The sequence below is a fragment of the Mustela putorius genome, unplaced genomic scaffold, assembly GCF_011764305.1.
Source record: "Mustela putorius furo isolate JIRA1106 unplaced genomic scaffold, ASM1176430v1.1 tig00000508_pilon_pilon_pilon, whole genome shotgun sequence".
NCBI classification, from domain to species: domain Eukaryota; kingdom Metazoa; phylum Chordata; class Mammalia; order Carnivora; family Mustelidae; genus Mustela; species Mustela putorius.
This window is the reverse complement of record NW_025421402.1, coordinates 4,829,155-4,851,283: the sequence shown is the minus strand read 5'-3', so window position 1 is coordinate 4,851,283 and position 22,129 is coordinate 4,829,155. Positions and strand designations below refer to the sequence as shown.

At 53.5% G+C, this 22,129-nt stretch overlaps 1 protein-coding gene across 2 annotated transcripts in view; it reads left to right on the top strand.

Annotated features, from left to right (window-relative positions):
• LRRN2 (leucine rich repeat neuronal 2) overlaps positions 1–22,129 on the top strand; it is a 61,529-nt gene that overhangs the window by 6,279 nt on the left and 33,121 nt on the right. Inside the window, exon 2 of one of the 2 annotated variants that reach the window (XM_045081074.1) lies at positions 2,079–2,264. The exons of the other annotated variant lie outside the window; for it this stretch is intronic. The gene's annotated coding sequence lies outside the window, so the exon portion shown is untranslated. The remainder of the gene's footprint in view (positions 1–2,078; positions 2,265–22,129) is intronic. 2 annotated transcript variants of the gene reach the window in all.

Sequence of the window (22,129 nt, the reverse complement as noted above, 5' to 3'; positions counted from 1 at the left end):
TCTCAGAAACAGGGTGGAACTGGGATCTCTTCATTCAGCAAGTATTAATTAAGCATCTGTGCTAGGCACTGGGGGAACAGGAGACAGTGAACACCCAGACATCTCTGTCCTTGTGGAGCTGACACTTCATGGTCTGGGGAATACAGTAAAATGAATAGTATGTTTGAGACTGGCGAGTGCTGGAAAAAAATAATAAAGCAGGGGTGGGGCAGTGGGAGAGTCTGTGTTAGGAAGAGGAGAGTTTGTAATTCTGTACATGGTGGCCTGGGGAGACCTTGCTGAGATGGGGACATATGAGCAAAGATGAAGAGGAGGTGAGATGGGAAGGGCACGTCAGGTGGAAGGAACAGCAGGTGCGGGGGCTCAGAGGCAGGGCTGTTCCTGGAGGGTTTGAGAGACATTCGGAGGCCAGATCTCGGAGAGCCTGGAGTGAAGAGTTTTCCTCAGAGCCAAATGGGGGGCGCCTTTGCAGGGGTGAGAACAGGGGTGACGGGAGCCGACCCTTTAAAACCTGAGGTTGCCGCTGTATCCATGTCAGTGTTTCCCTGAGAGGCTAGTCAGGAAGTTCTCCAGCCATCGAAGCCACCGTGGTCCATCCGTCCTGACCCACTAAGTCCCCGTTTCCCGGGGCCCGTCTCCCAGGCAGCATGGGCCGTGGGGTGGGGGAGTAAGTAAAGTAGTGTAAGACACAGTCCTTGCTGGTAAGGAAACCCACCAGTCAGCTGGGGAGGCAAAACTCATACTCACAAGCAATAACGAGGGAATAATACCAGACAGTTATTTAAAACCAAGCGCTAAACTGTGTGATTTAGACTATAAATGTTATCAGAACTGCGAGCTCTGTGTGGGAGTGTATAGGAATGCTTCCTCGAGGAGGTGCGACTGACTTGGGCCTAGGGAAGGGATGCAGTGTGGCTCTGCAGAGGGGAGGGCTCTTCCATGGGGAACGTACAGCTGGGGGAGGGGGAGAAGGGTGACCGAGGTGAGGGCAAGCATCGGAGGGAGATGTAAGCTCCCGGGGGCAGGCCCTCAGTCGAGGGTCCCTCCTTACCCTGCCATCCTGGGACAGGAGAGCAGCCCTTTAGAGAATGGAAACCTACTCTCCCGGGCTCCTGCCCTCTCCTCTCGAGAGCCAGCCATCTCTGTCCTTTGAAGCCCTCTTGATTTTGCACTCTCTGGCTGTTTTCATGTATCCGCACTCTTTTGGTCTGCTGTCATCCACCAGCCTCCCCCCCCCTCCCCGTTCCCCCTCCACCCCTGCCCCAACACCGCCGCACCCCCCCCCCCGCCCCCGGCTGGTTATCTGGAATTCCCAGGAGCTCCCCTTTTTTTACCCAGTCTGCAAGCAGCTTTTTGTCTCCCTTCCCTCACTGCCTGTGCTCCTTTGAGTAGGTTACCCCTAGACCATTCCAGTGGGTTTCACTTTGAGTTAACTGGAAATAAAGTTGTGCAGAAAGGAGCAAGCATTCCCCCCCCCCCCCATGGTGGGGCAGGATGGGGGGTGGTAAGTCTGTCCTTACCCTGGAGAGAGGCTGCCTGGGGCTTGGCAGTTTGGGCTCACTCCTGTCACGTGGAGAGAGATTGCTCTAGAGTGGAGTGGCGTCCATGGATAGTGCCTCACCCACCCGAGACCCAAGTGGACCCTCCTCTCCCGGGCCATGCACCAAAGAGCGGGGGGCCAAGGGTCACATGGGCAAAGCCGTCTGCTCCACAGTCTTCTCCCCTCTGGGTGGGGGGGCAGCCTGAGAAAGGAGAGCCCAACAGCTCTACCTCAGAGGCTCCAGGCACCTAGAAGACACAGGCCTAAGCTCAGAGCTCCTCTGCGCATGGTTCGCAGTTCAGAGTGGCTGGCATCGGAGCTGGGTTAGAGCCCCTTCCCTAACCACAGGCCCTTGGACGTTTGACCTAACCTCTCTGAGGCTCCGTTTCCTCCCCTATAAATCCGAGTTAAAGGCGCCCACCACTTGGGGCGGTTCATACCGAGAGCTGACAGCAGCGAGTGCTCAGGGTGTGTGGAAATCTTTACCTCATTTACACAGAACGTTGTGAAGTAGATATGATTCTCCCTGATTTTGCAGTTGAGGAAACCAAACTGGGAAGCTGGGAACCATTAAGTAACTTGCCAGAGGCCACGCACAGCCAGCAAGCGGCAGAGCCGAAGTCAGCCCCAAACCTTCCTGACGCCAGAGCCCGGCTCCTCCAGCACCACATTAACCGAGCTAATCTGTGTAAAGTGCCAGCTACAAAGTAGAAGCTCAATAAATGTGAGTTCCTTTTCTCCTGCATGCCCCCAGGGCAACTCCTCCAAAGAAGAGCTTTCCCACCACATCCCGTTGCTTTTCCAGTGTCCCCCCCGGGGACATATGACAGAGGGAGCGAGGAGAACCAGCTGTCTGCTTGTACCAAGGGTAAAAATAAGGCTGGGAGAGGGTGAGGAATTTGCATAAAATCTGAAAACACCTGGGCTGTGATTAATACCCAGGGCACCTTTCTTGTGAGACTCACATTGTTTTGGATGGTCAGCAGAGGGGGGTCTCGCAGAGGTAGGAACGGAGGCCACCATGTCCCCCCAACCATGTTGGGGCCTGTCCCACCTGCAAAGGATAGAGTTGATCCTTACGGGTCCTGAAAGGCGCTGGCAGGAAGATCCTCAGACCTGTGCTTACTGAACTTGGGCACTGTTTCCGGAGTTTGTTATAAATAATCTGGGGAGTCCTCTGGATAAATCCAGGAAGAAGACAGACAGTATTGAAGGTCAGGGTGTGGGAAGGAAGGATGCTATCTCAGCTTTATGACGATGCAATCAGTATCCCTTCAGTGAGCGATGGGGGTAGGTAGAACAAGGTCATGGCCTCAGAAAACTTTCAGTCTGATGGGAGAGATCACATGCTGCATACACAGTTCCCTATGGCTGTCCCTGGAAATAAAAATAAGAACAGATGATGGCAAAGGAGTCTGAATACAGGGGTGCTCACGGAGGGGTGAGGAGAGAGCCGAGACGGGTGGGTTCCCCAAAACGTCTCTCATGCTTTCCTCCCCGCAGCCCCTTTTTCTGGTGGACATAGAAACCCATCTCCCTGCACACCCCATCGGGGCAGCCCGAGCCTGCCAACATGCACACTCAAGGGGCAGTCCACAGGGTTCCTCCCGGTTTCTTCGCCAGGACCCCTCCGGGAGGAAAGAAGGTGTCCAGGTCATAGCACTTTAAAACTGGCAGCAGTCAAGAGTCCTTTTTTTTTTGTTTTTGTTTTTTTTTTTTTGCCAAAAACAAACTATACAACTGACCCTCAAACAGCACAGGTTTGAACTATGCGGGTCCGCTTAGACATGGATGGTTTCAATAAATACATCGGAAAACTATTTTGTAAATAAATGTGAATTTCTTTGTCATATCGTTCTCATTTTTTTAATTAATTTATTTATTTATTTGACAGAGAGAGAGAGATAACACAAGTAGGCAGAGAGGCAGGCAGAGAGAGGGGGAAGCAGGCTCCCTGCTGAGCAGAGAGCCTGATGTGGGGCTCGATCCCAGGACCCTGAGATCATGACCTGAGCTGAAGGCAGAGGCTTTAACCCACTGAGCCACCCAGACACCCCATATCGTTCTCATTTTGGAGGTCCAGCGTTAGTAACCTAGGTAGTATCTCCAGCACTTGTATCACATAAGACAGCATCGATAATGATACTGACGGACGATTCATCTTATAAACAAATGACGTACATTTACGGTATCGATAAACACAGCACAGCGTTGTAAATGTGTTCTCTCTTCCTTTTGACTTTTTTTTTTTTTTAAGTAGACTCCACACCCAGCATGGAGCCCAGCTCAGGACTTGAACTCAAGACCTGAGCTGAGATCAAGAGTTGGGCGCTTAACAGATGGAGCCACCCACGCTCAGTCTTGTGACGTTCTAAACAACATCTTTTCTCTTAGCTCACTTTATTGTAATACAGTATATAATACATATAATGTGCAAAACACATGTTAGTCAGCAGTTTATGGTATCAGAGAGACTTCTGGAAGGTCAGCAGTAGGCTATTAGTCGTTCAGTTTTTGAGATTTGGGGGAGTTGAGAATACACATGGGTTTTTTCACTGAGCGTGGTGGGCGTGGGTGGGTCAGTGTGTTGAACTTTGTGTTCTCCAAGGGTCAGTGGTATGTGTGTAGGGCAGGCAGACTGGTGGCCTCCCAAGGATGTCTGCCTGAGAATCTGCAGAACCTTCGAATATGTTATGTTGTGATACAGCGGAGGGTACTAAGATTGCAGGTGGAATTAAGGTTGCTAATCAGCTGCCCTTCACATAAGGAGATTATCCTGCATTAACCAGGTAAGGCTAGTGTAATGAATCACAGGGTCCTTTACCTGTGGAGAAGGGAGGCAGAAGTCGTGAGAGTGATGAGATGTGAGGAAAGACTTGGTAAGACTTCTCTCTTGAGAAGACAGAAGGGGCCGTGAGCCGAGGCATGTGGGCAGCTCTAGAAGCTGGAAAGGGCGAGGGAGCAGGTTCTCCCCTCCGAGGCTCCAGAAGGAGCACAGCCCCACACGGTACTCCGGTGTTACCCCTGTGAGACCCACTTTGGGCTCCTAGCTGTAAGATAACAAATGGGTTATTTAGGCCCTCCAGTGCTGTGGTTCTACATGACACCCGCAGCAGGAGACTAGAGGGGCAAAGCCAGTGGACCAGACCCCCACGGCCTTGGCCTCATCCTGACCCATAGCCGCAGAGGAGCCCCTTCTAACTCAGAAGCTCAGGAGAGCTTGGTTGGAAATACACCGTGTGGGAAACCCGATCGAGTTATTCTCAGTTAATGAAACTGAGGCCCCAGAAAAGGGCATGTGCCGAGGCCACCCTGGGCTGGTGGAGGCAGGGGCTGCTCGCTCTTGTTTTGCCCGAAATTGCTGGTGCTCACACGCATTCGCGCCGGCCCGCGTCCATTTCCAACAAGCGTTACGTGTGTCTTCTTGCTGCCAAAGGCCCGGTACTGTGCGTAGCATGGGGCAGAAGCAGAGTGAGTTCCAAGTCTGGGAAGATGAGACAGTGCTGCCTGAGAGCTGGTCCTGCCCGCAGCCCCTTCCTGGGCTCAGTTTCCTCCAAGCCCGGGCATTCAGCACAGGCGCCCTTGGGCCCCAGGGCTGGCCCGAAGCTGGGTTAGCATTGCCACTTCCTCCAGGTGCAGGCGGGCTCCGTGAGGCGTCGGGCTCGCCCCCCACTCCCCACCCCTCCGTCACCAGCCTCTGGAGCAACTGCAGGGGCCCGGGAGGGGGCCCAAGGCCCGGAATCAGCAACCTGAGAGCAGAGCGCCTTATCTCCCCTCTGCCAGGCGCGTTGGCCCTCCCAGCTCTCCCCACAGCACACCTGAGCCACGGGCCGGCCCCAGGGCTGCGGGCTCCTGGTATCGGTCTCCATGGCAACCCCGTATTTGCCGTTCTGGTTTCTAATGACTTATTGGCATGTGTGGTAATTTGCAGAGCTTGGCATGCAGAGCTGGGGGAGCTAGAAGGAGGTGGGGGTTGGGGGGGGGGGCAGCGAGAGGGCCGTGGCAATGGTGAGGGGGTTGGGGTTTGGGATGGAGAGAGAGGCCCGCTCTCCATCCCACTCCACCCTTTCCTGTTCCTTCTGATTAATCTCTGGAGTAAGGGAGCTGCTTCAGGCGCAGGGCCCCCTCTCTCGGGAGCATCGGCTCTCTCCCGGGCCCCTGAGCGGGAGACAGGTGGATGGACAGATGCAGAGCACAGCTGCTCACCTGTCAGGCGGAGGCGGGGAGGCAGGGGGCGGGTGCAGGGGGCTGGCAGCAGCAGTGTTCATCGCCGGCAGGTCAAAGCGCCTGTGTTTGCTGATGCTCTCCTGCCTGCTCCTGGGGTCCACTAGTCGCTCTGCCTCGTGGAAAGGGAAGCGGGGAAGGTCTGTCGCCGGGATGAGTCCTCCCTGGCCTTCGAGGGACTCAGAGAACCAAGCCCAGCAGCACTGAATGAAATGCCAGGTTGCCTGGGTCATGGGTGAACCAGGGGAACAGTCAAAGGGGGCGAGATGAGTGAGGGCCTGGCCCTCTTCACTTTTCTTCAGCCAAACTTAGACAACCTTGGAAGCAGTTCCCCGGGGTAAGGCAGGAGGGAGTCCCCTGCTGAGTTGTTGCAGCCTTCCTGCAGGCTTCTCTGCCTCCCCCTTTGCGTCCGTCTCTCTCCATTCTGTTCTGTGTGCATGCCCTCAGAGGTGGCCTGGTGTGCCGCGAAGATTGCGGTTTTAAAGTGGGACACCTCTGGGTTAGGATCCTACGGCCCCTGCTTACCAGTTCTATGACCTTGGACATGTTTCTTTACCTCTCTTTGAGCCTCGGTGTGCTCCTCTGTAAAATGGGGTTAAGGGACCCATCTCACAGGTTGTGGAAATGAAACCAGCCCATACTTGTGAAATGCGTGGCACCCAGTAAGCGCCAGTAAATACCAAAGAGTTTTAAAAGTGATCATTGATTGACGCAAATACACAGGAGCAATGTGATCAATAATTCAAAAAATTCTAGTGGGCTTGAGTTTTCTTTTTTAAATATTTGAGAGTAGTCTTCGTCTATTCAGTAAATACTCATTGAGTATCTACTGTGTACCAAGTACTGGGTCAAGTGTTGGGTTGTTCCTGGTACAATTAGGCTGCAGGTGCATACCCAAGCATATCGCATCTGATGGGAGACGGAAGGAGGGGGAGGCCGAGGAGGGCCAGGAGCCGCAGGAGCGTGGTCCAGGATCGGCCACAGAAGCGGATCTTCCGTGGATTTCTGAGAAGTAGCTGGCACCAAGAGAAGGGTTTGCATTGTGATGGCTCTGTCCCAGTCCTGTGCAGAAGCACCTGCTTCCTGACTCCTCAGAAGCAGTGAGTCTGTTCGTGGGACTGGACAGTGGGTGAAGGAGCCCGTGGGTGGCTGTTCCTCCACTTCCATAAGCTCCTGATGAGGCTTGAGGGGACCACCTGTGCAGGGACCACCCAGCCACCAGACAGAAGAGGGGCAGACGCACCTCCCCTCCCCTGGGCACCTGAGCCGATCAGAGCTCCTCCGCCGGTGCTGGGTGGGAGGCGGGAGGAGCAGTGGGGAGCTGGGAGACTTGGCTCCTGTCTCTGTCAGCAGATGGACTTCTGCCGGCAGCGGGAGTCTGTCTGTTCTTCCACAAGCCTCCCCGCAGCCCCCTCCAAGACCAAGCAGCAGAGATGCGCACGACGGAACGTCACACGCGGTGGGGGCCCTGGAGAGTGTCTGGCCCATGCTTCCCCACTTTCTCATTCACATTGGAGCACACATGCACAGCGATGATGGCTCAGGAACTCCGACCCAAGGGCTAGGGGGTGGAGGGGTAGGAGTGGAGGTCAGCATCTCAGCATGCCTGAACCCATTCGTGGCTCCTTAACGTCACTGGGAAAAGTCCAGCATAGCCAAGCCCCCCAACCTATTTTTATTGATAAGAAATCTGAGACTCCAGGAGGGGAAAAGACCGGCCCAAGGTCACACAGCATGTCAGTCTCGTCAGAACTACCTATGAATCTCTTCTGACCCTGTGCGCCATTTGCTATCTCTTCTTATGATTCCCGTTCTCTTTCCTGAACTTTCGCTCTGGAGAATGTACTTGAGATGCAAGAGAATATAATTTCTCCGAGAGACGTATTCCCCAAATCTTAAAATCAGGCTGCATTCCCCACCCCCATCACCAGCCGCTCTCCTCATGCAGGGAGGCCTTTGGCATCTGCCCATAGACACGCTCCCCTTTCCCAGGCTGCCCATTGTCCTGGTTGAGACCAGCGACTCTGTGGACCGCTCTAACTACCTCAAACCATCAGCCCTTCCCGCCCCAGCCGGTCACCTGACAATCTGCCATCACCTGAGGGTCACCGGGTGGAGACACCCTGCTTTCTGGTCACCACCTCCTGGTCACTGAGCTTGCTTGTCCAGTGACTATTGAACAAGCATTCTGAGGCCTCAGGGGATCTTCGGTCCACTGGTCCCCTCAGTCCCTCTCCTCTCTTGCCGCCTGTCACCTTCCTCTGCCGTCCCTTCTCTGAGTCGAGATACATCCCATGTCCTCTCATTGTAAGAAATGCCCCCTCCAATATCCCAAACTCTCTTGACCCTCTGTCTTTCTATTGCCCCAGGCTGGCAAAGCCCCAGTTCTGGGCTAATCACTTTCTGCTGCTTTCCATCTGCATCCAAATAACTCAACCCGCTTAGAAAAAGGCGCAAAATAAGGCAGATCGGTACCTCCAGAAATTCACCATCACTAACCCACCTTATTCTTCAGAACTGCCTGGTGCTCCCACCCCACTCCTCTGGCTGTCTCTCTCCTGATTCTCCACAAAGCCTGTTTCCCACATTCTTCTCCGGACCTCGACCTACACCTGCACTCTCCACGGAGGACCTCACCTCCCACTTCCCAGAGAAATACGAGTCCTCAGGCAGGACCCCTCTACTGAACGCACCAACTGCCCCCCGCCCTGACACGCACACACCTGTCTCTGCGCCAGTCCTCGCTCCCACCCTCTCGTTCCAGCAGAGGAGGCCACGTCCCACTCCCCTTCTCCCCAACCTCTGTTTTTGTTTTTTTGTTTTTTTTTTTTAAGATTTTGTTTATTTAGTTGACAGACAGAGATCACAAGTAGGCAGAGAGGCAGGCAGAGAGAGAGGAGGAAGCAGGCTCCCTGCTGAGCAGAGAGCCCGATGCGAGACTCGATCCCAGGACCCTGAGATCATGACCTGAGCCGAAGGCAGAGGCTTTAACCCACTGAGCCACCCAGGTGCCCCCCAACCTGTGCTTTTGATCCTGCCCTCTGGTCTCTTCGGGAACATCCTTCCCATCACGCCCACGCTTCCCCCATCTTCAACAACAAAGCCAAAAGCCTTCCTCAAGCCCAGCTCCACTTCTCCTTCCGAGCCGGGTCTCTTGGGAGCGCGGACTGTCGTAGCCCTCCTCATGTGCGCACCACCCCCAGCTTCTTCCTCTGCCCCACTTCGGCCTGGCTTCCTCCCCCCTCACTCTCCCGAAACAGCTCTCTGTGTCGCTATACCACAGAGCATATTTTAGTTCTCAGAAGCATTTTTCACTCCTTTCTGACACTTCCCTTTCCCTTGGCTCCTCTGGTCCCCTATTCCTGGCTTCTCTGCTCGCTCCCAAGTCATCTTGCTGACTCATCCTTCCCGTCTCCATCTCTAAACGTTGGCGTTCCGTCTGGTCCGGTTCAAGGCATTCTCTTCCGACTAGACACTTGTCCCCAGGCCATCTCATGAAAGGCTTCTGTGATCAGCCCCGTGCAGGTGACACCCAGAAGCACACCTCCAGCCTGCATCTTTTCATCTCCGTTGGGCCCCTTACATGCCCCCGCCTAGTTGAGTCGGTTGGATGTCTCGGGAAACCTGAGACTTGACATATCTAAAGACAGAGGCATGATTCCTCTCCTCACCCCCTCCCTGCCTTCTCCACCCCCTGCCGGATCCCTTTCCAGTGTCCCCTTGGTTTGCGAATGGCCCCCGCTCCAACCAGTTGTGTGCGCTGGGAGTCAGGGTCCACACTTCCCCTGCATCCGGTCCCTCACCGGTGCCTGTCTGATCCCTGGGGAGTACCGAGACCCAGACCCCACCCCCCTGTCTCCACTTTACCCCAGCCTGTGCCCCTGGGGTCACCTTGTGACCGACATGTGAGCATCTCCCCTTGCCCTTCAAGTCCAGACTTCAAATAGCTGCCAGAATGACCTTCTAAAGACACAAGTCTGGTCTGGTCACCCTCTCTCATACCCTCAGAACACTTTGGTGGTTCCCAGGGCCCTCCCCGGCTCTGCACTCTGCACACCGGCTTCCTCCAGCTCTGTGACTGCTAGGCTCTTTCTGGGCTCATGGCCTTTACTCATGCTGGTCCCTGGCCCTTGACCACTCTTTCCATCCATACTGGTCCTCCCTAAATTCTTGTGGCCATTCAGATCTCTGCCTAAATAGCCCTTCCTTTGAAAAGCTTCCCTTGAGGGCCTCCAGAATCTTATCAGGCCTGTGGTAGACACTCTGGCAATGTCCTGGATTCTTCCTTCCCACAACATGCATCATGAGATCTAATTAGATAATTGGGTGTTTATTAGATAAACGTCTGTCTCTGCCAGTAGACTGTGACCCCATGAGAGCGAAGGCCCTATCTGTTGAGTTCACCAGGCACTGGCGCTTGGCACCTATTTGGCGTCCAAAAACTGTTTGGGGAGTGAATTCATTAGTGAAAGCTCTTTAGGCACAAAAAGGATCTCATGGGAAAAACTACCCCGAGTGTGGCATTGGTAGACCAGATAACCGCTGCCTGGCCCCTGCTCCTCTCTCTTTTCCTTTCCTTTCTCTGTCCTTGCGTCACTAAAGACTCTGCCCAGATTCAAAGGGGATTTACTCTGATTTTCCAACCACACGTGCAGGTTGAAGGAACCAGTTTCGGGAGCAATAACAGTCATCAGTCCCACCTGAACACTTCCTCTCAACCCACAAGGCTCTTTCATGCACATCATGGTTGACTTTCTGTGTCCCTGGAGCCACCCCTCAGCTTCTGGCATCTTCGGAACCCTTGTTGCACCATGGGGGAACCCACAGCTCAGGAAGGTTTGGTGGCTTTCCCAGTGTCGGGGTTGGTCAGTGAGGAGGTGGACTTGGACCTGTTGTCTGTGGCCCCACTTTCCATGCGGTGTGCACCGCTCCGTGCACAGGCTTGTAGAAAAAAGCATGTGGATTATCCACTGTAGTGGAAGGAGTAGCCCACCAAAGACAAAAGCCCACGCGGGGAGGGAAGGAGAGTGTGGGTCTGGAAGGTGACGCGCGGGTTGGTTTGCAGTAGCCTTATGGGCTGTGTATAAGGCCAGTCCAAGTTGGCTTTGCAGAGCCTGTGCGGCGCCTCTCACCTTCTCAGATACTTCCAGTCCTTCATTCAAGGCTGGGACAGAGGCACTGATTCGGCCCTCTCCGAGATCCCGACGGCAGGAGCGCCCAGGGAATCCACAGAGTCAAGAGCAAGGGTGGCTGAGGCTGGTGGAAGACAGTGGCTCCTTGCCCCTGCCTCCTGAAGGACAAAGTCTGGGCTCTTGAGACATTCACGGCCTCCCTGGCTTGGCTTACGCCTACTTTGCCAGCCTCTTCCCCTCACTCTTTGCCCCCCAGAGGCCCAAGTAGAGCCAGCTGCCCCTGGTTTCTCAACCATCCCGTGCGGTTCATATCTCTCAGTTCTGCTTGGACCGTTCCTTCTGCCTGGTGCCCTTCACGGTCCCCTCACCTGGCTGACTCTTGCTGTGCTTCGATACTTGAGTCTAGTGACATCTTTTCCAGGAAACCTTCCCCCAAACCCACAGAACTCCTCCCATGTACCGGGCACACTCAGCATATCCTATTAAAAACCTTTCTTTGCTGTGTCTTCCTCTTCTGCTAGATAGGAAGTTCCTCACGGCCACAGACCGTGGCTTCCAGCTCTCCAGTGCCTGGCATATTGTAGTCACAACAGCAACATATAACAAAGGCTTATGATGCGCTAGATGCTGTGTGATATGCTTGATACTAACTCATCAAACCTCAAAAATACCCTTATGCTCTAAGTACTATATCCCATTTTTAAAAAAATTTATTTTAAAATATGCATAGAAAAAAATTTAAAAATAAAATAAAATAAAATATGCGTAGGTTTACTCAAACTGCAAAGAGATGTCCAAGGAGGTCCTGAGTATCCTTCACCCAGCCCTTCTATGTTAACAGCATACCTAACTACAGTACGATATCCAAACCGGGACACGGACACGGATGTCACTCACAGAACTCGTCCAGATTTCCCCAGTCACACACGCATTCATGCGTATTCCTTCGTGTAACCACCACCACGGTCAAGGTTACTTACCTGGACCGTCTCTGGGCTCCCTGTGCCAAACTTCAGAGCCACACACCCCCTGTCCTAGCCCTCGGCAGCCCCTTGTCCGCCCTCCATGGCTAGGATTATGTTGGTTCACATATGTTACATAAATGGAATCACACAGCCTGTAATCTTTTGTTACTGGCGCTTTTTTTTTTCCCCCATCAGCATAACTCCCTGGGGTTCATCCAGGTTTTTGCTGTATCCACAGTTGGCTCCTTGTGTTACTGAGCAAATCCCGTGAGAGGGATGTCCTGCCATTCGCTCTTCCTGCACTGGGGACACCTGGGTGGCTCCGACAGTTGAGCGTCTGACTTCGGCTCAGGTCATAACCCTGAGGTTCCTGTATCTGTATCAGGCTTCCTGCTCTGCAGGGAGCCTGCTTCTCCCTCTGCCTGCCACTCCCCGTGCTTGTGCTCATTCTCTCTCTCTCTGAAAAACAAACAAAATCTTAAAAAAAAAAAAAAAAAAAACCTCTTCATGCACTGCAGCACTTTGGCGTGACCCCCTTTCAAACAAGAAAACGAACTTGCCCAGGGTCGCCCAGCTAGTAAGTGGCACGTAATACACATTCATAGGCACCCAATAGATGTTTATGGTACCAAGTTCAATGCATCGAGGACACCTCACGCTCTGCTCTGGGGCTTTGCAGGGAGGAGCTGCTTGGTAGAGGCTTGCCAGTGAGTGCGGGCAGGGGATGGGGTCTTATGTTTACACAGGTAGAGCTGACTCTAACGAGCCCTGTGCCTGGGCAATCCCAAGAGAGGGTGTATGTCCCTCAGTGTCTTGCAGAAGCGCGCTCTCCCTGTTCCTTGGAATATCAGAAAAGGCACATTGGGGCAGTAAACATGACCATATACGGGGTCGGCACTTCATGGCCTAAAACGCCCAAAGCTATTGGTTCCCAGTTACTATCAGCCATACTTGCACAGTATTTTGCATCTAATTTGCAGGTCGCTCATTTTTGCACAATCCCAAGAAACCTTCCGGGCTCCTGCTGCTTGTCGCCCCGCCCACTCAGCCCTCCTGGGTCGGGTGGTGCTGCATCAGGGTCAGGCGGAGCCAGGGGCAGCCTGCACAAACAGTGGGTTGGGTCCTGGATGTGCCCGCTTAAAGCTGAACGGCCCCCAGGCCGTGTGGGCCCGAGGAAGAGGAGCCGCCTGTTTGCCACTCTGCAGGGGCCTCCGGAGGCTTAATTAAGGAGGATTTGTGGAGCTGCTGGAAGTCCTCAACCTCAGGTGCAGAGAGCCAAATGCGATTAAGTGATTGGAAAGGAACCACAAGTCGGACGAGCCTTGCTCGTGGGCACAGTGCCCAGGAGATAGGTTAGCTTAAGCACCCTGCCGTCCCCCCATTGGGAGAGGTGAGGTCACGGGGAGCCCGTCCAGCGATACACTGGACATGAGTGGGGTGTCCAGACTGGGACCATCACAGGGGGCGTTGGGGAAATGTGTCCCAGGGCCTCTGAGGGAACCCGTTTGGCTTTATTCCAATCAAGGCCTTACCAAGGGCCATGCCTTAGAGGAACACATAAAGGGGGGTACGTCCTGCCCTCAAGGAACTGCTAATGGGTTGACCTACCCTCAAAGCAAATAAATCATTAAACGCCAAGCTAAATCGTACCAGTCTTAAAGCCAGTGGTAGTTGGTAGAAAGGACAGACGGTGTTATCTGGAGAAGGTGTCCTAGAGGAGGTGGGTATAGGATTGGCCTAGGAACAGGTTTTTCAGCGGTGCCAGCCCAGACTCGGACTTGGGGAGAAACTGCAAAGGCAGCACCAGGGGGACGTTCACAAAGAGGCATAAAACCAGACTTCACAGTAATTTTGACCTCCCGGCAGGCCACCTGGGATTGTGTCCTCAGAGTCCTGGGAATGCCTGACCACTGTTGTCGGACACACTTCAGAGGACGCGCCCAAGAAGGGTGGACCCGCCGTCGGGGTGGTTGTGACGGTGGAGGGTCCGCTGGGTGAAAAAAAGGCAAGTGCAGGAGTGGGGCCAAGGTGTGCGTAACTCAGGATATGGGTGGAGCTTCTGTACTGTACCTGGAAGGGGAGACGTTTCCCCTGACGTGGTGACGGAGGAAGAGCTGCCAGGGGGACGGGAGGCCCCATGAGGGCCTAAGGAGAGGTGGCCATGGAAGCGAGGCGGGGGGGGGGGGAGCAGGCCCCGGGGGGTGGGGGCGAGCGCTGGAGGCACAGGTGCAGCGGAGAGCACTCATAGAAGGAAGGGACGCAGCCCTGCGGGGTGATGCTGGCCAGAGCTCCAGAGCCCACCGCCGAGAACCGCTGCGGGATGGAGCACAGCTGGGAGACCAAGAAGCCCTCACGGGGGTATCTGCAGATCTGCAGGAAGCTCTGTGTGCAGAGGGGCTGACAGACAGAAGGGGCATTTCGATGGCGGTTTCCAAAGGCGGGGAGACGATAAGAGGAGGAATAGGCTTCCTGAGGACGAGGGAGGAAACCTCCCTCCCAAGTCAGAGGGAAGCAAGAGGGAGTGGGCATCCAGGAGGCTCTGCAGAGTGCGCCAGGGCGGCTCCGGGAGCGGAGTGAACAGAGGCCGCGGAGGGCGGGTGAGGCTAGAACCCGGAATCTGTGATAGGGCCGGGCTGTGGGCTTCCGTACTTACTCCCGCAGTGCCTGGGGGACCAGAGGCAAGTGGGGAGAACCACTAAGTTTCTCACGGAGATGGGGCAGCCGTGGCCTGTTTCCCATACCGCCCAGCCCTCTGCACAGAGACCCTCCTGGCCCGGCCTCCTCCTGCTCACAGCCCAGGGAGGAAGGCTGCTCGCCCGGCCTCGCCGTCTGGAGAGCTCTCCGCTTCTCCGAGCTCGAGGCCATTTCTCCTTGGCCTGACTTATCAATGGGCCGGCTTCTCAAAGAGTCCCATTTGCCCTCCACGGCTCTCTCCACACCGTTCTCATTTTTCTCCCCTCCTCCATCTCGCAGCCATAGCTTAATAGGCTGCAAGAGGGTCAGACTGGGAAGATGAATGCGGGCCTGTGGGGGACCGCGTCCTGCCTCTCCATTAGGGAGGTGATGGAAGGCGGGGAAACAGAGAATGGATAATCCAAGCAGACAAGTGGGCACAAGGAACAGCTTGCAGGATAATCCAGTGTGGCCATGCGAGCCTGGTGTGTGCCGTGAGGAGCTCACTGCCTCCGAGTGGCTGGTCTAATTAGGTCTGACTTCGAGGGCACTGGTTTCATATCCCAGGGCAGTGTAGGCAGTGAGAAGAAACCAGGGTGGGCAAAGAATGTTTGCTGGAAGGAAGCCACCAAGCGGACAGTCCTCTAGCACACGTGAGCAGAGTGCAGGGTCTGTGTCGGCTGCCACTGTAAGACTTGGCACCCCGGAGCAGTCCAGATGCTGGCAGTTCAGCCCAGGACACAGCTCCCTAGGCAGCGTGTTCCTCGCATGTTGTGTGTTGACCCCTTAATGGCCACATGAACGGGGGAGAATGCCTGGGTCAGGGCAGAGAGCCCGTGTACATCCCGGTGCCCACCTGGACCTTGCTCCCATGCCCTGGGTCCATGGACTGATGCCAATGGGTGCTCTTTGCCCTCCCCTCTGGCCTCGACGTCCTGTAGGATCTTGAGCAGCCACTGAAGCTTCCAGGGCCTCCACATCCCTGCTGAGGCCAGCTTTCCGTCTTGGTCCCTAGATGGTGAGGTTAGGAAAACCCGTTTCCAGTCATCATGAAACCAGGCTGTGCCCTAGCTAGGCAGTGGCATCTCCCAGCCCTCCCAGATGACTTCTGACAGGGCTGGGTGGTGTTTCTGAGGGTCCAGACAAGGGACGGTGGCAAATCTGGAGCCATCTGACCTGTGCTGAAGGCCTTGTTCCTGGCTGTTTATCAGTTGTTTGACCTTGAGCAGGTTATCCTTTACCTGAAGGTGAATTTTTCATCCATAACTCACACCTGTCTAACACAAGAGGTTTGGGGAAATCTAGTGAGATAATGTGTGAGAAAGCATTTGTGCGGATCCTTCACATGTGCTGTCACTCTGAGAGGTTGAGCGGGAGGGGTGGCAGGAGACAGGGAAAGAGGGAGGGGCTTGAGCCCCACTGACCAGAGTTCACAGTGCAGCCAATGGGGAGTCTGTGGCTTGGACACGTGGGTGCGTGTGTCTTTGTCTTGGTTTCATCTTCCGTAAGGGGGACATGAGGAGGGCAGGCCAGGGGATTATTGTGAGGGTCAGGTGACAGACACCATCTTTGTAAAGGGTCAGGCACACGGCAAACCCTCCCCAAGCGTGGCTCCCCTCCCTGTATCTCAGCCCTCCCAGGCCTTCCAGTCAAGGTCATCTCAGAAGACATCCTTTACGTCCATTTTCAGACATTCAGCCAATCCTGGTGTTCAGCTGTGGAAATATCAGCCCATCCACACCCTTCCCACGGTCTTCTCTTTAGCCCTGTGTCTTCAGGCTTGGGTTCCTTCTTCCCATCCGGCAACAGGTGCTTGAGGTGCTTGAGGAATGCGTGACGGGTCATACCCAGTCCCCAGTCCCCGTAGTCAGTGTCCCATTCCATGGTCCTCCACCTCTGCTTCCCTAGCCACAGCAGCACCAAGGGTACACGGGGACAGGAGTGCTGGAGAGGTCTCCTTGCTCGGAATAGTGCTTTTCCTTGATGAGGGAGCACACTCCCTGTCCTAATCCTGCTTTTTTTTTTTTTTTAAAGACTTTATTTTTTTATTTGGGAGAGAATGAGCAAGCAAGAGAGAGAGAGAGAACGAGCAGAGGGAGAGGAAGCAGCAGAGTCTGCTGAGCAGAGAGTCCGATGTGGGCCTTGATCCCAGACCCTAGGACCTTGACCTGAGCTGAAGGCAGACACGTCACTGACTGAGCTGCCCAGACAACCCTGTCCTGACCCTTCTTCGCCCAGAGAGCTGCCCCCACTTTTCCCACGACTGCTTCCTCTATGCTGCAGCGTGGCCAACCTCTTACCCTCCCTGCCAAGGGCATCTGGGAGTCCTTAACCACCCAGCCGCCCCTCATGGCTGCCAGCAGGATGGCACTTAGGCCGTTTGATTGGGCAGATGCCCAAGCCCGTGTCATCTCATCTGTGAACCATGTGTCTCAGAAGTCCCCCTGGGAAGGATGCAGATGTCAACAATGCACATTCCCAGGCAGCGCTCCAGACCAATGAAACAGATTCCAGGGCTCCCAGCACTCTGCATGTTACATAAGCACCCGTGGGATGCTTACGTGCAGTAAAATTTGAAAACCTTGGGTGTCTTTTTTTTCCCCTTCATTTTTATCAAGGTAGAACTTACCCAGCGAAGCACGTAAATTGTTAAGTGTGCAACTTAATGCATTCTTACACGGGGTTTGTAATAACCCCCCATGTGACCACAGCCCAGATGAGGACAGAGTAGCCCGCCCCCCCCGCACTCCAGAAACGCGTGGAGAGGTGACCACTGTTCACTGTTCCAGCAACATAGGTTGGCTTTGCTGTTTCTGAATTTTATACGATTGGAATACGTGGATTCCTTCACTGAGTACCATTTCATACTATCTACTCCTAAAAGCCCAAACAACTTCTCTTCCATTCCCTGCACTTGCCCTTCCCCCGGTAGGTAGGTAGATGGCTAGGTAGGCCGGCAGGTAGATAGGTCCTCACCTTAAACCCCACTTGTCACAGCTTCCCCTCTGTCCTCCCCTCCTCCAGACTTGTGGAGATCACAAGGTCACCGGCCTTCAAGCAGGAGTGCTCCTGGAGGCCTCGCCCCCATCGCCTGAGGTCCCGGAGGACTGATGCCCCGTGTCCCTGCCAGTCTCTGTGTCAGCTGCCGGGGCCCCTCGTCTGTCGTGTGTGGACTGCCAGTGAGTCCAAGCACATTCCAGATGAAATTGGCCAATTGAAGGTACAAATGAAAAGACAAATGAGATGGAAATTGCCCAGAACAAGCCTACTTCTCTTCAGGAGGTACCAGTCCTGACATGCTGAGTGGAGCCCCCTCTTCGGGCCTTTCCCGCAGCTGAGGTCAGACAGGCTTCCTGGCCATGGGGAACCCTGTCCCCTTTGCACCGGGCCAGGCAGAGCAGCAGCCCAAGAGGCTTTGGGGGGAAGCTAGCAGGGGGGCGGGGGCATAAGCGGGGACAGGCAGAGGACACAAAGCAGAACAGACACAGGACAATACAGAAAGAAGCTTCTGTCATTCCAAAGAGAAGAAAAAGGAATATTCTGAGCAGCTACCATGTGCCAGGCCATGTGCTAGGTGTTCAGAGCACAAAGACTGACACAGCTTGCCCTTGAGGGCCCCCCAGCCCAGGGAAACAGAGAGAGAGAAAAGGGGTGAGGAGGAGAGAGAAGGTAGAAGAGATGGAGGGCAGTGGTGCACACAGCTGGAAAGAGGAGCAAGAGCAAGCGCCCCCCCCCCCGTCCCCTCCCCCAGCCAAGGCCATTTCAAGACCCGGGATGTGTTGGAGCAGTAGGTACAAAGCAGGGAGGAAGGAGTTGAAAGGAGGAGCAGCTCTGCCTGGCTCTCTCACCCCTGCACCAGGGAGGGACAGCCATGAGGGCAGCCCAGAGAGAGACCTCACACACAGCTACCTGGTTCTTGGTAGCATGACAAGGAGTGAGCTCACCAGTCTAGTGAATGGGATGAACCAATAAGCAAAATATTTGTACAGAGATATACTCCGTATTATGTAAAAAGGAGTAAAAAAAAAAAAAAAAAAAACCCAGGAGTTTTCGATCCTGAGTCTTGTGCATTTTCTGAGTCCAGGGTGTTGCAGAGAGGCAAGGCGTGCAAATTTGTTTTCATAAGGAAAGTGAAATACAATTTCTGTAATAATAATAATAATAATAATAATAGCAAACACTTACAAAGCACTTAGCATGAACCAGGCTGTTCTAAGCACTTAACTTGTGTTAGTTCATTTACATACTAAATATTGGTGGGGGAGGCAGGGACACATACATTTCAAAGCCAAACACAAGTGACTTTCAAACTATCTCCTCCTCACCCTAGCCTAACTTGCACATGAAGAAAGCTGACCCCTAAAAGAGCTCTGAGTCCACCCTCCCTCGCTTGGGTGACCGCAGAGCAGAAGTCCCGGGGGGGCTAGATTTGGAAGCAGCTCCAGGAGCACTCGAATGATTCCAGATCTTGGGCCAGAGGGTCACCCTCTCCCGCCCTGTCCGCATCCTCATCCTCTGAGCTGAGGTGGTCCGAGAAGGCCCCATGCTAGGTGCTCAGGGAGAAAGGGAGCCAGGTGACATCCTGAAGGTGATGGCTGGTCGTAGGGGTGAACACAGTCGTCTAAGAACTACTCTCTGCCCATTACCAGAGCCAGAATCCACATGCATCACACCACTGTAGATGTCACTGAGCCCGATTGTCACCAGGGAACTGGTTTCCATAGCGACAGAGGTACACCAGACCCTCGACATCTCCAGGAATCCATCACAGCCCTTCATGGGTCTATGACACGGAGATCGCCACGTAATTTTCCCCCATAAAATGCAGCCATGTAGGACTGAGAGCCGCAGCGAGGCTGGCTAGCGAGGGCGAAGTCCTCGAACTCAGTGGCCAGGACATTGCTCGGGATCAGGCTCCCAGCCCGTGCAGCTCAGCACAGCGCCCTGTCTCACGTCGGGTAGGGTTTGCCTGTTACAGGAGAAATCACTTTATGAGAAAACCAACCATGCTGACCATCGGCTGCTTCTCAAACCACAAAGCAAAGAAGGGACTTCAGTTAAACAGGGTGGACTAAATGCATCCATGGTCCTGTCTGCTGCCGCGCCCACATAAGAGCAAAGGGGTAAAAAAGACTCAGCCCACCAGGGTAAGGGAGAGGAGAACACAGCCCATCAGCAAAGCCTAGCCATCTGGGGAGTTGAGAAGCTAACTGACTTGGGTTGATAGAGAAATACTGGAGACCCCCATAGAGGAGCCAGTGAGAAAAGGGCAGATTCTTGCCCTAGAACCACAGAAAGGCTTGGAAATGGGTGACATCAGAAAACAGGCTCTAGACCAGGGCCTGACGCAGGAGAGTGATCCCCTAGAGGGATTCCTTACCCCATTTCATCACAGACCTATCCCTACTTTACCCTAACAGCCTCCTGGAGAGAACTTGACTCATCAGGGACACTGAGCCCAACAAGTGCTGGCCTGGGGACATGGGGACAAGCATGGATGGAGATGAGACAATGTATTGAAAACTGGCGGGGGGGGGGGTGCATGCCTGGGTGGCTCAGTTGTTAAGCATCTGCCTTCGGCTCAGGTCATGATCCCAGGGTCCTGGGATTGAGCCCTGCCTCCAGCTCCCTGTTCAGTGGGGAGCCTCTTTCTCCCTCTCCTGCTCCCCCTGCTTATGTTCTTTCTCTGTCAAATAAATAAAATCTTTAAAAAAAAAAAAAAAGAGAATGAAGTTTGCTGCAAGTTTGCAAGCCAGTGGGCAAGCCCCTTGCCCATTTCCTCCTGCTGGCTTTGAAAATGCTGGCAGCTGGCCTAGCAAATGGACACTTCTGGGGGCTCTCCTGAACCCCCCACCCTGTGGCCAGACCAGCCGTTAACAGGTTCGACCTATGCAAGTAGAGCTTCTGGGCACCTTCGAAATGCCTCACTCGTCAATATGAACCGGAGGCTAAGGGTTACTAGATTTTTGCAGAAAGCATCAAATATTAAAAGAAGAAGAAGAAGAAGAAGCATAAAGCCAAAGTAAATAGAAAACAACTTGAAGAAGCAAGTCCTATGCAAGGAGCCAAAGAAAACATACCCCACCACCACCAGCAGCATCACACTGAACATCCTCAGGGAGAGGAGAAGATTTGATACCCATGGAACATCTCCGAGACCTTTTTAAAAATTTGAGAAATCATTCACATACCATAGAATTCACCCTTTTAGAATACATAGTTTAACGGTTTTCCATCTATATACAAGGCTGTGCACCCATCACCATTACCTAGTTCCAGAACCTACTCATCATCCCCAAAAGAAACCTCATACCCATTAACAGTCACTCCCCATTCTTTCCTCCCCCAGCCCCTGGCAGCCATGAATCTACCCTCTGCCTCTGGACATTTGCCTGTTCTAGACATTTCATAAGTGGAAACATACAACACGTGGCTTTCGTGATGTGCTTTTTCACTTGGCATGTTCTCAGGTTGCATTTGTGGCGTGGCGTGGGTCAGCACTTCGCCCCTTCTCATGGCTGCACGATACTGCGCTTTAGGACCATTTCCTATGTTCTTCTTTCATGTATCACCTGATGGACATTTGGGTGATTTTTGCTTCTTAAGGAAAATGCAGAGAACAGGAATGAGCTCTTATAAATCGAACATATATATTCTGCTTCCTTAAGAGAAAATGATTATTTCCAAATTGCAAGTATCCACCAGGTGCCCAGCACTATAAGTGAAAATAGGCCCTCATGAAGACATATTTTGAAATTTCAAAACATCGGGGATAAAGAGAAGATTCTACAGGTATCTAGGAAGAAAAAGACAGGCCTTAGGGTAAGCAGCAGACTTCTCCCCAGTACACTGGAAGCAAGCAGATAGTGGGAAAATGCCTTCAAACCTGCAAAGGAAAGTTATCTTTTTTTTTTTTTAAACATTTTATTTATTTATCTGACAGAGAGAGATCACAAGTAGCAGAGAGGCAGGCAGAGAGAGAGGAGGAAGCAGGCTCTCCACGGAGCAGAGAGCCCGATGCGGGGCTCGATCCCAGGATCCTGGGATCATGACCTGAGCGGAAGGCAGAGGCTTTAACCCACTGAGCCACCCAGGCATCCCCGGGAAAATAATCTTTAATCTAAAATTGTATTTTAGTCAACCTGTCAATTAATGACAGAGATCAATTAAAGACATTTTCAAACATGCAGATTTCCAAGAACCTTACTTCTTTTTCAAAATAACTAAAGGGTGTGCTACTCCAAATTAAGAAAGATGACCTCAACCCCAGGGGGAGAGAGAGACAGAATGTTTACCACCATAGGAGAACGCATGAAAGGATCCACCAGCATCGCAGAGGTTAGCATGACGAGGTGGAAAAGGAGATTGTTGGGAGAAGAGCCTAGGTGGCTTGGTCGGCTGAGCATCCTGACCCTTGATTTCAGCTCAGGTCGTGATCTCAGGCTTGTGTGATCCAGCGCTGCATGAGGCTCCACACGGAGCATGGAGCCTGCTTAAGATTCGCTCTCTCCCTCTCCCTCTGCCACCTGCCATCCCCTCCGCCCACCCCTGTACTCTCTCTTTCTCAAAAAACAAAAAGTTTACATTTTCTCCAT